At 38.1% G+C, this 16,374-nt stretch overlaps 1 protein-coding gene across 3 annotated transcripts in view; it reads left to right on the top strand.

The window, feature by feature from the left end:
- Positions 1-367: 367 nt before the first annotated feature.
- Positions 368-16,374, top strand: part of pals1a (protein associated with LIN7 1, MAGUK p55 family member a) — a 79,352-nt gene continuing 63,345 nt past the window's right edge. For 2 of the 3 annotated variants that reach the window (XM_015351178.2, XM_006632686.3), the window contains exon 1: positions 368-563. The gene's annotated coding sequence lies outside the window, so the exon portion shown is untranslated. Of the gene's footprint in view, positions 564-11,662; positions 12,032-16,374 lie in introns of those variants that run through there. The other variant, XM_015351180.2, reaches the window with a different exon arrangement.

The raw sequence follows: 16,374 nt of genomic DNA on the forward strand, positions 1-16,374 counted from the left end.
TCGATAAACTGAGATCTGTACGCAAATTTTATTGTTGCCTTAATGCACAATTTATATATATGTAAGTTCTATATACTTTTTGTATTTAAGCCATCTTGGAAAAAGAGATAATCTAAATAATTATACGAACATAAGAGGTCGTATAGACTCAGGTTTGTTAATTAACTTCAGGACTTGATTCGCATTAATGCTCCACTCCTCGCCTCCCTGACAAGTACAATAACATTCCTGGCTTCACCTTTGTCCCTTCAGATACAACCCCTTCCCTGAGGCTTGAAGTAAGGCGTGCTCTGATTGGACAGTCTCCAGGGGAATGGAGCCTAGAATTAAGTTTCTTCCAATAGGTGGCGGTGTTTCAAAGCTTCGGGGAGCTGCTGCATGAAGGCTGTCTGCATGGTGCTGCTGAAGTGCAGCAGCGGAGTGGGTCGTGTATTCGGAGCTAAAGAGGATATTTCTACGATCATTTAGGACTTCACCATTATTATAACTTGGTTTTGTTTCTTACCCCCCAGGATTGGAAGTGAAAGGAACTGGGGGCTTCTATCCAAAGGGACCGTGGTGAGGTGAGCGTCTTTTCGTGCTGCTGGCTTTCTTCTGGAAGTATTGTTGTCAACAGGTTTCAGCTCTGGAGCAGGGAAGCGACGCCTGGGAAGTTTGGATAGTTTGCAGGCCTGCGGGCTTAGCCTACTGTGCAGTCGCCGGAGGCATTGCCAATAAGAACAAAAAAACCTTACCATTAAATCTAGGTGTTTAAAATTATGATCTCTCTGGTCTAGAATGGTTCCCTTAACTTTATTGTGTCCCCAATGTGCTGGCTCCGTCCGTGTTTCTGGTCACAGCCGTGTTTGCGTTTCCACCAGGATCAGTACAACCTGTTGAAGGAGCGAATATCAGGCGACGTTCATCCGAAATCAAAGCGGTTGAAGGATTGATTTGTCCATTCAAAGACTGATTTTTGTGTTGGTGCCTTTGGGGTTTAGTTGGATGGGACATACATTGTGCCAAATCAGTTTATTTGTACAAATGTGTTGATTGTGAGTGGCGACTAGAATAATTTGCTGATAATCGTCGACAGGAAAGTGATGGGAGCGCTGTAACATTTCCGATACAATTTAGCCATAGTCTAAGGACCTGTGATGAAGGAATTATCCTTCGGAAACGAGAGAAATCATTCCTGTAATCGCAGAAGTCAGAGACTAACACGTATGTGGGTGAAAACTATTTACTTCGAAATAAGGAATATTCTCTGATGGGTTTTTTTTTAAATCGTGACTTATTTGAGTGATTTGTAAAACTACCTGTTTTTAATATTTAAAATATTGGTTTTATAGATTATAGTTTTTTAACGTTGTTTCATTTAAAGCCTTGAGTTATAGCACGCAGACCTGAGCTTGTGTCCAGGTTGTCCTGGTAATCGGTGGTTCATTTCACCGTTTCCGACGTGAAACACGTGGAAATTCGGTGTTCAATTCTCCGTGAGGTTAGCCGATGCCGGCGTCTTGTCTTATTACGCCCAGTCTGGAAACCCGACCGTGCAGATCAGTGTGGTTTGCATAAGGGAAACGGTGCATTATGAAACGTCGTTTTATCTAGATGAGACACATGTAACTGTACCACTGCTGCTTGTGTTTGGAAGTCTCTCCCCCCCCCAAAAAAAAACCGCCCTAGTAGAAAGAAATAGTGTGAATTGCTACTTGAAAGCGGTTTGCTTTACCTGCGCATCATACACTCAGGACTTTCGTGCGGTATAATTATACTGTCTGATCCTACCAAGCGTTATATTAAACTCGTCCCCTCCCTTTTAAAGCCGCTATTGTTTGGGTGGGATTCACTGGGGAAAATGAAAAGTAAAAGTGTAGGTTTATAGATTTGTAAGGTTTGCAATAATATAGTGACTTAAAATAGATTCAAAATAAGTGAAATACTCGGCAAAATCAAATGTTTCAGTCAAAGCTTATCCGTTTCAACATGCTGATCCAGAGTCGCCCCCTGTATTGAACACCAGTCTTATCGCGTCTTTGCACAATGTGCTATGAATAAAGTATGGGGACTTTTGTGAGACCCTGCTGTTTGTTTGCGGACACATGGGTTATTGCTAAATTCTCTAGGGGCTTCAGCTGTCTCGGCCTTCAGATGTGTAGTTTAGATCATGGGTTTTGTTGTGATTATTGATAAAAAAAATCCCATTGTCTTTTGTTGTGAGGAATTCCTGTTTGTAAAATGAGTTTGAGCAACAGTAACTGTTCTAAAGACTGAGCTGCTGCTCTATGGGATGAGGGGCAGGAAGGATGTCTGTGTTGCCCAGGCTTTAGTGGGGAGCTTTTGAAGATGAGTTTTGGATTTGTAAACATCACAGATTGGCTTCCCCACAATACCTGTACGTCTCTGGGGCCTGATGATGATAACTTTTTTCCAAGTTGATTGACAATAACTGGAGTTATGGGCCGGAGATAAACAGGTAGCATATAATTAAATATAAGGAGACCTAACTAAAGAAAAATCCTTCCTTTAGAAATGAATTGCTATCTGTTCTTTTCTATGGTATAGCTATAATCTTCTCCACACATCAGTTAATGGTGGCTGAAATTGTCTAACAAGTTTTAAATTTGTAAAATATAAAGTAGACTTTATTCCCAGTTACTTTTTCCTGTATTGTACAGATTGGTCTTTACAACATCAAGGATGAAGAAAAAAAGCAAACATTGATAGAAGTCATCACCAAGATCCTCTGTCCCTAAGGAGTACTGCTTTTGCTTTTTCTTGAGCGAACTTTGTGTTCATATTTGAATAGACATTATTGGGTTCAGGCGTCTATGGTTCAGTCTTAAACCATAAGCAACAATTTATTCAAGTGCTGGACAGTTTTGGTCAGAAAGCTGTGACCAGACATCCACATTTGACTTATCTTCCTTTTTCCCATCTTGCAACCTTTGTTTGTCTGATTCTGGTCTCCTGTTTGTTTCACAAGCTCATTTACATTCAGTGGGTGACAGGGCCTTCTCTTGCTCTGGATTTCTATCTCCACAGGTATTGGAGTGTCACCTTCCCTGAGAACTTTCAAATTCAGGCTAAAAACCTTTTCTTAAGAGAGGTTTTTATGTAATTGGTGTCTTTCCATCTCCTATTGCATTCTAAATCCTTGTCTTCAATTGTGCTAATTTTATCTGCTATCTTTAACTTCTTTTCTTACTGTAAAGCGCTTTGAGAATCTATCTTTAAAGGCTCTATAAAAGTAAAGTTAATTATCCAGATGTATGTAGTGCGCTCTTAACTGTTCCTTGTACCTTTGGAAATGGAGACCTAAGTCTACCTTAAGCCACATACACAGCTAGTCCATTAAGTCATGGAATTTCTGTCTAAATCCAGGCATGTTCTAAATTTTAAAAAGGCCATAATTGTAATCTGGTATAGCCCAGATTAAACTTCAGATTGCCTACCAACACTTGATCACCAACACATTTCTCTGTAGTATGTTTCATTGGGTGGAGATTAAAGTGTCATCACAGTCATATGACGTGTTTAGAATTTGTGATTGGTAGGTTGATGGATATTTTTATATAATTGGAGGCCTAATTATGGTTCTTGTGTGGTCTAGTACTACATTATTTGGTCTGTGATGTTAGTAAATCTTGTCTAACCCGTCTGCTATACTTTATTATGTATCAATAGGAGGCAGGCCTCCATCGTGTCGTGGAAGCAGAGTTGAAGAATATTCAAGGCTCTGAATGTACTTTTTGAGTTTTTCAAACTTGGGGTCTGTTAATGTTCTGTGTAGATGAGATTAGGCTACATGTTGATTGTTTACTTATGTTTTAGGGGTGGCTGAATAATAATACAATAATAGTGATGTTGTTTCTTATAGAAAGTTACTGCTTACAGTTATAATTATTTTCCTGGTCTGTGTTCACAAAACTATTCTTTTTTCCAATGTCCATATGGGCCTAAAGATTTTTCAACCCTGGTTGTGAGTTGTTACACTTTGGAGATATGAGGATCGCTAACTCACTGGTGTATGAGTTGAGTCTGACAGGGCTGGAAATTGCTAACTACCTCTTTCTCCACAACCACTTATATGGCAGATCTAGAAAAGCCAGAAGAGTGAACCTTTCTTGAACAACATATGTAGATATGTAGGCTGTATATTAAAATGGTTTTCACAGAGTGCTGATGTAAGTGATATTGAATGCTAGGTTGCATTTTCCTCTGTTGCAGAATTTCCAAACCAATGCCATGGTATTATGACTGTATACACACTGTATAAGAACCTCGGGTTGCTACTTGGTCACTTAAGAACCCTTGTCACTGTAAGACAGTCTGGTGTCTACATTTACCCTGCATTTGCACAGTTTGACCGTTTTATTGTTTCCCTAAGTAAAGAAGCTTCTCATGTCTCTACCATGCTGTGTAGTGCTGCGCTTCAGTGATGAATGACCTGGGTCACCTTGTATACAGTATATGAAAATGCTTTGGGATGCTTCATGATGAAATGTGCTATATAAAGTCATGGATAAATGCATAGCATCCTTGTTGCAGAACAATGCTTTGCTACATTTTAGATAGACCTTGTACTCTTGTTTGATTTTTATTTTTGTTTGCTTTTGTTTATCTTTGTAGTTTCACATTTGGTAAAAACCCAAGGCATCGTAGATTAAACTGTGAAAGCAATGTGATTAAAGGCTTTATATAGGTATATGATGTTCAGTGTGTTTCTGAATTAGAAAGGAAAGGAACTGAAGTCTGGATACTTTCATCTGCAGCCTAGTTTAAGTCTTGTCTAGGAAAAATAATAATTTGCGTAGAACCAGGAGAGGAGGGCCTTTAAAAGAATATGTAGTAGGTCATTTGGTACACTAGGTTGTTGTTTCTAACAAGGATTATTTCAGCACCTAAAATGGAAACCACAGTTTGTCTTGATTTAATCTTTTCCTCTTTTAGGCCAGGAAAATGAGATGGCTTTCTCCAGGGCTAATTCCTGTTTAGACAAATATGGTATACAGGGTAGAGACCAGGGAATTCTTGTAATATTGTTTCAAACAAAACTGGTGAAAATTTAAATCTGAAATCAAAATATTTAGGTGTGCTCATAAAACAGAGGTGTATCTTGTGATCATGAGTTGGGCCTGGAGTTTTCCTTGGTAACATTCCTCTAGGAATCCCTGTGGGCACTCTAATCTTAGTAATCATCAGGTGATTAATTAGAAACTATGATTTTGGATGAAAATCAATAAATTGAGAGAGAAGCAAACACATTAAAAAGCATTTAAAGCAGTACAAACAGTCCTTGTTTCTGGACTGTTACACTGTACAGATAAATGTAACTGCTTTGGCAAAACCTGCAATTTATTATTCAAAAGAACAATAACTCAGAAGTTGACCACAGACATTTAAAAGGGGGAGAGCACGATTCCTAGCTGTTTCCACTTTTCAGCAAATGTAAAACTAATTTGCAAAAAAACAGTTAAAATTTCTAACCATATATCCATAGTTACTGGTAAAACTGCAGATGCAAAAGATCACTATTTTACACATTTTGTTTTATGATTTGTGATTTTACAAGCAGGAAATCACATTTCAATGAATGATGGGTGCAGCTGAAGTGAAAGGCTTTTCTGTACCTGTAAGACTACTTTCTGAGCAATTTATAACAACACGGAAGACTTAATGATCAGTTGCAGAACATTATTCCAGACATAAAAATGAATGTATTATATATAAGGCAAACTTTAAACCAGATCAATCAAAGACATGTTTAATTCAACATCTGACAGTCTTCTCAGGGCAGTCGGGATATTCCACTTGTTGAAAGTGAACAGTTCCATTAGAGTTTACTTTGCTTTGAGGTTAGTTCTGACTTCCTCAGAAAATATAGTGGCAATATCTTTTTATGTCTTATAAGGGTGGTTGTTTACCTGCTCTTATGATAGAGCAGCTGCAGAGAATAAAAAAGCTTGTTTCTCCTGTGCAAGCTGAGAATTCTTCATCTTGTACTGCCAGAGCAGACCTATACAGACCTTCCTGTTCCACAGGTCAGTGCTGTAGAAATCTTCCAGGTGTGTTCTCACACACTGCAGTGTAGATTAGAGCTGATGGCAGCTTGGGTATCCTCTTGATACAACAAAAAATGCTTTATATATTATATAATATAATAAAAGTAAAAAAGTTACAGATGAGAGTAGGCCATTTGGCCTGTCTAACACATTTTGTTACTAACAGCTAATTGATAGAGGGATCTCGTCCAGCCTTTGCTTGAAATTACTATTGGCCAGGTCGGTAATGTAGTTTGGTACAACAACTCCTCTAAGACATTTAATCTATGTGAACACTGAATTGTTTTATTCAATATATTATGGCTATCATTAAATAGCGAGAATCAGAACCCATTCATGTCTGTTTTCTAGATTTAAATTCAACGTTTCTTATTTTATATAGTGCCTTTCAGAACAAGCTTTTCCTGAGGTGCTTAATAATGCAAGTTACCATACATTTTGTGAATACAGAACAGAAGACCAGAAGACAATGGAGGAGAGGAACCAAAAACTCATTAATAAGGAGAAAAAACCCTCTAGGGGTCCAGGGTCAACTGACTGGCCAACCCCTTTGGACATGCTAACATTATATAATTAAAAAAAGGAATAAATGAACAAGGGTATTAATCCATTCATCATGTTTTCTGTATGTCAGTACCCCATGCAGATCTCTGTAGACCAGAAAAATCCTCCTAAACGATAGCTATATCCACGATGTCCCTCTTGGGTCCATTGAAAGTCGAATTCTGAAAAGATTAAAATGGATCCATTTTATAATTTAGTAAGAAATAATGTATGCTAGAAATGAAAACACAGCATTTTATTTCCCTGAAATATATTTGATTTTGAGATGGGGAAATGTGGGACAGATTTTACATTGGAGCAGGATGCTTTGAAAGCCAGTGTCACCTCGGTAACTGGCAGAGGTGGGCTTTTTGCAGTTAAGTGTTTGTTGCATCTGTCTGTTGTGTTACCCACATGGTAGTCAATGTATTTCAGTTCAGTAAAATCCTGAAGTAGTGATGATGAGATAATAGAAATGTCTCAAAAGTAAGCAATGTAAAACTAATAAACAGGAATCTTCTTACAGAAATGGCACAGTGATATTCTCTGTCATCTTTTCAGGGGAAATACTTGCATCTTAAAGGTGATGTCCTGGTTTAACATGTGTGAGGCATGCACAAATGTCATGTCTACAAGAAATCTCAACTATGTATTTAGACAAAATGTGTAAAAATGTTTCTAAAACAAATGTAATTCAGAGTGTAGAAGGAGAGCAAGAATATTTGTAATATTTTGTTGTTCATTACATTCAGACTGCAATGTTGAAGTTAATACTGCAATAGCTACTTTATTTAAATATCTGAGGTAATGTACTGTACATCTAACCCAGTAAAACAGCATATTAACAGATAAATTGAAGCCAGACAACCATATAACACAAGGGTTACACATTTTTTTTAAAATAAAAGTTAAAAAATTAATGCTGGGAGGAGTGAAAAGTTATTTTCAGACTAGGATAGTAAGATGAAACTAGCTAGCGAGAGAGCCTCTTCCTACTCCTTGCCCAAGTACCCACTATCCAGCATCCATATTTCAGTGTGATATTTTGTATTGTAATACAAGTTCCAGGTTCTGTGTTTATTGTGTGGGGAATGACAGTCTAGAAACTTAGTTTTATTGCTTTTTTCATTATAGTGAAGCGTGCTATTGATGGAGGCAGAGATAGAAAGTGTAGGCTGGACACAGAGGAGGGATTCTTGTTGTTTATTTTAGCTAAGTACTATATGTCTTTGATTACCATTTTTCTTTTAGCTGATCAGTGCTATTTAAATTAAGTTGAAACCAGTGCATTAGTTCTTTATCATAATGAAGGAGGGTTACTTATGTATCTATGATTAAAAGACTATATATTGTAATATGTTGTACAACAGTACAACAGTTAGGTCTGGTTATATGTGACTGAACCCTCACGAATGTTAAAATCCCACTGTGCTTTACATGCCCAGAATGTCACATAAACTAAACTTAAACTCTGTTTAATCAGACCCAGGTTAATATGAGCCCCCTTCCTTAGTTCGTTTAAAGGGATCGTGTTAAGGAACAATTTAATTGGTTTGTTCTGATTAACACTTTCTCTCCCATTGTGAGATCAGGTGGTGCCCTAAATCTTTAGTGTCTGTACTGAAAAGGTGTATTGAACTTTTTTCACAAGGGATTGTGGTTCCCAGGAAACATTGTAGGCTGCATCCAAGATGTTGAAATATTTGACCCCTGACCCTTCTCGTTCCTCTGGTTGTTGGGTATGATCCCAGGATGATGGGGCAGTTTATTCCACACTCTCTAACCCATGTTCTCAGTCCTGGATTTATAATATGTTGAGCTCCTCATTAATAATACTGCAATCTTTCTGACTGTTCTGACTTTCTCCAATACTACAGTGACCAGAATTGGAAAGTGTTTCAGGTGGGAGTAGTTCTCCTGCTCTTTGCCTGTGGTTGTTGTGTGGCATCTAGACAGTGTGTTCTTCATAACTCCATGATACAAACTCTTATCTCTTGTTGTGTTAGTGACTCAAGCGCTATACTTGTACTTCGACTGTGTCCCAGAGGTGTTGCTCAATCTTAAAGAACCAGAGAGGCTAGAATGAACAATGGCAGCCTGTTGAGAAATTAGTTTTCACATTCACATTAAAATATTGACAATAACTTACTATTTCCGGTTTTATTCAATGCAAAACATTCACTGAAATTGGCATCAAGTGCAGTCTGTGAAATCATACCTGGTTGTTGACATTCTAAGGTTTTATGGAATTTAGCCATATTTAGTTTTGTCTGTACCACTTGTCATAGCATTAATAATAATAATAATTGCTTACACTTATATAGCGCTTTTCTGGACACTCCACTCAAAGCGCTTTATAGGTAATGAGGTCTCCCCTCCACCACCACCAATGTGCAGCATCCACCTTGATGATGCGATGGCAGCCATAGTGCGCCAGACACCACACGCTCACCACACATCAGCTATTAGTGGGGAGGAGAGTAGAGAGTAATGAAGGGATTATTAGGAGGCCATGATTGGTAAGGGCCTACACCCCTACGTTTTTCGAGAAACACCCTGGGATTTTCAATGACCACAGAGAGTCAGAACCTCGGTTTTACGTCTCATCCGAAGGATGGCACCTGTTTACAGTATAGTGTCCCCATCACTATACTGGGGCATTAGGACCCACGTGGACCACAGGGTGAACACCTGCTTAGCTTCAGTGGGTTGCCAGTTGTGAGTTGCAGGGTGATATGGCTGCTGGCATTAACCTAAAAAGAGATTGTTCCCATGACTGATTATGCTAATGGGATGGCTGGAGACTATCCATTACTTGGTAACTAGCTCAGTGACTGCTGAAATGCCACTACTGGAAACATTCATGCTTCTTAACACTGTTTTGCCACCTTCTCTGAAACATTTGTCACCTTTTAGTCATTTTGAGTTTAACCTGCTTAAATTTCCTCCTTATTTATTTGACACTTGTTGTGTTAAATGTCTGCAGACTTGCTTGCTGTGGCTGAGCATGTGGTGAGGGGGATACATACTTGTTACAGCACTGCCAAACAAATGGCAGAGCTATAACAACTAGCAGTTCTTAAATTGTTTAAATATGTTCAATTTTTTTATTGTATAAAAAAGTAATATTCTATGTATTTTCCTATGTTATTATTAAACCTGTATTAACTAAGGTACATGGAAAACATAGAAACATACACTATACCTATTGAATGGGTGATTCAGGATGTACAGTAGGAAGCTAGTGAGACCTGCTTTAGAATATTGTGCTGTTTTGCTCTCCATACCCCAAAAGAATGTATCTCTTCAGTTTAGAACAAAGGAAATTGAGAAGAGATTGATTCATGTACTGTATATAAAATCCTAAGGAAGACAGGACCAACCCAGAGTAATATTTCACGCTTTGTATTAATACTGGGACACGGGATCTTGGTTGAAAACTAAAATAATTTAGGATGGTGAACAAGGAATGCTTCTGGGTGTAAAAAGTATATATATGTACCTGTACACTGTCAAATGAACAACATGGGCATAATGGCCTCCCTTCATATGCAGCCTTTTTTATGGAGCAGGTACCCTTTGTAAAAACAAAATAAAAAATTGATTTGAAGAGCCACTGAGGTACATGGGGACTAAATTGTGTCATTTACTTGCCTGATTCCCAAGTTTGCCGTATAAAATACATAGGTGGTTATAGTGGTGTTTATTCAGGCACATGAAAATAGAAAACAAAGAAACGGATAGCTGTGGTCTGGTTATGAACTTAATCTGAAAATGTATTGTAACCTGTTTAAACCACACAACTGTTCTGGCTGGGAGATGGAGGAGCCAATCTGAAAAAATGATGGCATGAAGCAGTCTTATGATTTGACAGCATGACCCACATAAAACCCTTAGGAGTAACTATGGTATCACTTTAAAGTTTCCTCTTGTGCAGGAAATGAGGGATTATATTTAAATTAAATAACACTTATGATCTAGAAGACATACAGATTTAGATGCTCTGTGTGTTAAATAGGGATTGTCTATAGTAACTATACATCACACTTGTTGCTGAATGGCATTAGTGATTTAATCTCTTATCAGTTGGCAGTTCTCTAAAGGAAAAAAAGATTCTAAAAGATGCTACTCCAGAGACTGTAAACTAAGAAAATGCTTGAAGGTGCAAGAAAAAGTGCTCAAAAGAATGACAAAATTAGTACAAGACAGCAGATGGTAGCAAGCCAGGATATCTTTATTTTCAGTATTGTGTTCATTTTTAGTTTGCATATAAAAGAAAAATATATTGCTGCTCTGTTCAAAACTCCTGGGATCATTCAACAAATGGCTGGACAAGATCCATCCACATTTAAACTACTATGAAAACATGATCTACCAAACATCCTCTTTTCATTGTAATATCTCTTTTACAGAATGGATGAAACTCTGATGAATAATCTGCTGCTCTGTAAATCTGAAAAAATCTGTTCCTGTGTTAAAAGGACCTTAAAAAACCTTGTTGCAGCTTTCTTGTTAATCTGGTAAAATATACCTATATGATGGCATGAACTAAAAGAAAAAAAAAATAGTCTCTCTCTTCAGTTGTCTGCAGTTAGTTTTTTTTCCTTTTTTTCTTAATTAGATGCTTCAAAGCAGCTTTTAAACAGACAATCAAAGAGAAAGGACTCATATCTTTGAGCAAAAATTGTGCTTCAGTATTGCTTGGTACGTGACCAGTGTGTGACCCCCCCCCTTCAGACCCCTTGTTCTGAACGAGCTGTTGTGAACTCCGTCCTCAGGAATGTCTACTTCACCTCCCGTTGTTCCAGGGCCCGTGTTTAGTTCTTCTTCAACGTCTCTTGTTTTTTCTGAGATAAAGAAATGAAGTAGGACTCAGCCCCTTCCTGTGCCTGGCACTGAGCAGCATTTTCTTCAGAGCTGGATTTGGAATCTGGAGAAGGCAGATCTGGATTGTATAGGAATGTTACAAGTGACGTGTCTGCTGACAGGCGAAAGCTCTGGTTTTGCTCTCAAGTGACATGAGTTTCTCATTCAAGTTTTGGTTGTATTTTTCCTTGAAGTATTGAGGTTTGGGCTTTAGCATCAAGTGTCGGGGTACACTGCAGTGTACTGGAACACTGTCTTCAAGACAGAAAGGCTATTTTACTGACTTGGACAGAAATTAGTCTAAATTTCACCCGTCTCCAACTAAGATCAGAGTTGTACTGTAGCTTACTTAAGGTTTTTTTTTTTAATTGGAATGAGATATGTCTTGTAACATGTTCAACTTTAGAGATCTGTGAGATTGATAGGCCATATTTGCATTTATTTTATTTCTAAAATAGTAAGTTGTCTAGAATCTGTTCTATTTTGCTCCCATGTTGGAGCTGAAGATGATGCAGTTATAGAAATGGGAAGAACAAAAATCATTATCATCCCAGAAGGGAATCCAGTCCTTTCAGGTAGGTAGCTCAGCTCCATGTATGTAGCAAAAAGATACATTTAAATAAGGCCTTTTTGTCTATTATGCAAAATGACTTTACATTTAAAAGGCAATTATTTTTTTTTGTGTTTGGAATTGTTTCACTTGTCATTTTAGTGGGAGGGCTGTAGTTGGTCTGGGGATTAAAAAAAAGTCAGTAGCAATATGTACAGCCTTGTCATTTTGGGCTATATGCACTGTGCTGCAGCTACACTTGGCGACAGTCCTCAGTTCTCTGGAATAACCTCTATGTTCTACAGGTGCTGCTGTGCTGGAATTTCATAAGCTTGTCTGCATTTTCATTGAAAGGACGTGGGTCTCTTGTGCAGAAGACTGTCTAAGGAACTTGTAAACAGTTTGCATCTTGACTAAAACCTTTTAACAATGTGTGATTTGGACTACAGCACCAGTCGTACTGGTAGGGCTGGTACTGTAAAACCGTTAAAAAATGAAAGCAAAACAGTTTTGTTAGAATGTTGTTTAGGCTTTGTCAGTTAATGTTCTTTAAGCAATTATGCACATTGCAGTTAGTGTAAAGGTACTGTAACCTCTATAATAGGCACTTTGATGTATGGAGATCACTTCAGAGATCTCTTCATTATTTGTTACAATAATGAATTATTGTGCAGTATGTATGTGGGGTGAATTCAAGATCTTTTCCTGATGGTTTTGAAGGAAAAGGGATGGCTTGAGGACAGTAGTAATTGAGATTAAAAACAAACTTGACATCTAACTGAAGCTGTCACCAATGAGCTAGATGTGTAATTGGGAGGTACGCACAAGCTTGTCAGGCTAGGAAGGACCAAAGCAGCTGGGTCATGTGCGACAGAGGTGTAGAGGAGGGGTTTAGTGCGGAGATATGACCACAAGGAAGGAGCTAAGGTGTTAAGAATGCTGTCCAGAGAGGAATGTAAGCCCTTGGATCCACTGAATAAACAGGAATAGGATAACAGCTGTTCACCATGAGGTCACTGCTTCATTGTGTAGTAATGCAGATTGTTGGTTTCTGGTAGGAGGTGTATGCGATGTTGGGTAAAGCAACTTGAATGGTCACAGTGGAAGGTTATGTCAGTTTTTCTGAAGTAGTGTATAGAGTTACCCATTCCAGTTGTTAACCTTCAAGAGATGTTGGCATTTGAACATGGTTTTGGTCAAGTAAACAATGAAGATGTCACATTGCTTCATTTATGCTCAAGTAAGGAATCAGTGTAACTTGGATGGTGGGAAGACAACAGGTTAGTCATCAAATTCAATAAAAGAGGAATGGAATTGGAACCACTTCTGTACTGACACTTTTTTAAAAGTGTACAGTAAGGCCAATAATGAGTTGCAGTATGAGCTTGCCATTCATATTGAGAAAACATAACTAATTTCTTATGTGTTTTTAAATGTAGGGATTGTGATGCTAGTTATAGGTCAGACTTGTACAGTAAACCTGTACTCTTGCTGGAGCTTGCCAGATGTACAGGAATGGCTGGGGTTCAGTATGGCAATTTGGTAATAGCTTCTAACAACACACCCAAGACTGAGGACCCAGGCAGTTTCGAACTTTGAGTGTAGACTGAGCCTGAAATACCAGATTCTTCTGATTTGTTGTAACATGTGCAGGGTTACAGTAGGTGGAGTACTATAGTAAATGAGTATTAATTTCACAGTAGGAAGCATCTTTACAAGTACACCTTAAGTTTTTATACATACCTAAGTCTTGAACAGTTAATATTAAAAAGGTGGTATAGGAATCCTATATAAAATACTTACTTAAGGCTTTAGTTAACAGGGGAGATTAGAGAAACACTCCATTTTTAATTAGAAATATTTTAAAATGTATAATTAATCATCCTTCCCAGTTATCCGTTAATCTGGAATGGCCTACTCAGATTTCTAAAAGTGATATGGGAGTGGGCAAACTGATCGCAAATTTAATTTGCTCAAGTACAGGATGTTAAAATGGCAAAAACAAACTACAAGTCTAAAATGGGAAACACTGAGATTGGAGAAAAGGTTGAAGCATTTATATTGAAACAATTGAATCTTCTCGACCTTATAAGGAAGCAGTTGAAAAGGAAATAATAATGGTAGCGTACACTTAATAAAAGAATTATCAAGGTACATGTTTAAACTCTACAGTGCACTAGTATGATTTTATAAAGATTCTCTAACAATTCAGAATATTGTGTGCAATTCTGCTCAACAGCAGTTAGAAATATATATAAGATGATTGTATGATGATATAACATGTTGTCCCGGAATCATTTCAGAGTAATTAATAGAATCAAAGGATTCTCCTTCACTGGCAGGCAAAATAACCACACCTTTTTTGTCCTGAATAGTGAAGACTGCTAAGAGACATGGTTCAGGCATTCAGACATTCAGAATCCCTTAAAGTATTAACAAATTCAGTTCTATGGACTTATTCAGAACCAACTGTAAAACATGAAAATGTAAACTTAAAGTGTGTTTAATACCAAAATGTGAGGAGCTTCTTGTGTACACACGAGGATGTGGGAGGAGCTAGCTGCCCTGTTGTTGACTGCTAACCTGCTTTCGGGATGATTGGATAAGTATCTTGGCTCAGTTAGCTGAAAAAAGAGCTAGATGGGCCAAGCAACCTTATCTTGTTTGCACCAGTCCTTATGTACTAAAAACCTCTCTTTGACAGTTGTCCAGATGTGTACCATCTCCTGGGAACTCCTTGCCATCTTAAGCTAGGATAATAGCCTGGAGAGTAACAAATACAGCACTGCTTAAATCCTGTTTCACTTCCTGTAAGATCTGAGTGGGTGTATTCCAATGACTGAAGTGTAGCAAACCGCATTCCTTAGTGCAGTTTCACCTCCAGTGAGATCTGACTTGGCTGTGCTGATCTTCCAGTGACTTGCTGCCAGTTTGTGAGCCAGAATGCATCATTGCATAGTACTGTTGCAGGTTTTGATTCTGCCAATCATTTTATTTAGAACCTTAAATAATAGTACATTGAATCCCACTTTCCAAACGATTTTTACCATTCGTGTTCCCTTGGTAGCAGCATTTAGTAATAGTAAAAAATCTGCTAAATGACACCAGTTGCACTCATTCAGCAGGCCTATTCATCATGATCCCAGACAAGCATCTGCTATTGGCAGCAAGCACAGTGGCCCAAGCAGCTGGGCCTTGCCTGTCCGCAGAATTGCCTGCTTGTCCTTGTTAGTGCTGCAGCATCAGTGAGCTAGGAAGCCTGATGTCTTAATCTAAGCAGAACAGATGGTCTTGAGGTATCCTGACATTTGTCAGAGTATTGTGAGCAGATACTGTTGCCAGATTTAATTAGGAGACCTAAATTGTAGTGAACAGTACCAGGCTGATTTCAAGCCTTCTGTTGCAGTATTCAGGGTGCCCCAAGAATTTCAAAACATTTTTTTTACCTGCTATTTAGGCTGTGACAGGAGCTGTGACAAACTGCCAAAGATTATGGGTACATCATTCACAAAACACAGCGTACTGTAGTCATCTTAGCGATCTCATACTGCACACTACTGCATATTTGTGCAACATTTTTACCTTTCCCTTGAAATTAATAATTAATTCCTGACACTTATATAGCGCTTTTCTGGATACGCTGCTCAAAGCACTTTATGGGTAATGGGAGCTCCCCTTCAAAACCACCAATGTGCAACCCCTGCCTGGATGATTACATCAAGCTTCTTTAGACTTCACTTGAGGCTGACATGTTAGATGCCGCATGCTGTACTACCAGTCTCTTAATCCTTGGCATTATGACGTTTAAGAATACAGATACCTCCTGCTTATGTAATATTTGAACAACCAGAAGTTAGCTAGAACACACTCTTATATGGTTGAAGTAACTGTTAACATTATTTCTGTACTGTAATAATACAAAGTTACACTTAAAATAGTGTTCTGTTCAGTACTTAAATAAAATGAAAACCTGTACTCTTGCATACTAATTGTATGTTGCTTTTTGTTGCATTAGGTTGTTGCATTTACCACATGACTTGGATAGTTTTCAGTCTAGAAGGGTAAATCTTCAAGCAAACATAAATTATTCCAGATAGTGCACACATGCGTTTTTCATCATTGCCTCACGGGCGTAAGACAGACTGCCTGGCCTATATGTGATGTGTTTGCAAAACTTTTTATGTAAATTTGTGGTCGGTATGCTTTCTTTATTTAGCATAAAGTTCACTGCTCTGCTGTGGTAGTTACTCATAAATGACCACATGCTGCCTGGCCTATATGTGATGTTTCTACCTGCAGAGAGAGCTTATATGTATGAAATGAATGTAATGCAGCCAGACAAATGGGTGGCTTTTGCTTTGGAATTTT

Source organism: Lepisosteus oculatus, chromosome 8 (genome assembly GCF_040954835.1).
Source record: "Lepisosteus oculatus isolate fLepOcu1 chromosome 8, fLepOcu1.hap2, whole genome shotgun sequence".
Lineage (NCBI taxonomy): Eukaryota > Metazoa > Chordata > Actinopteri > Semionotiformes > Lepisosteidae > Lepisosteus > Lepisosteus oculatus.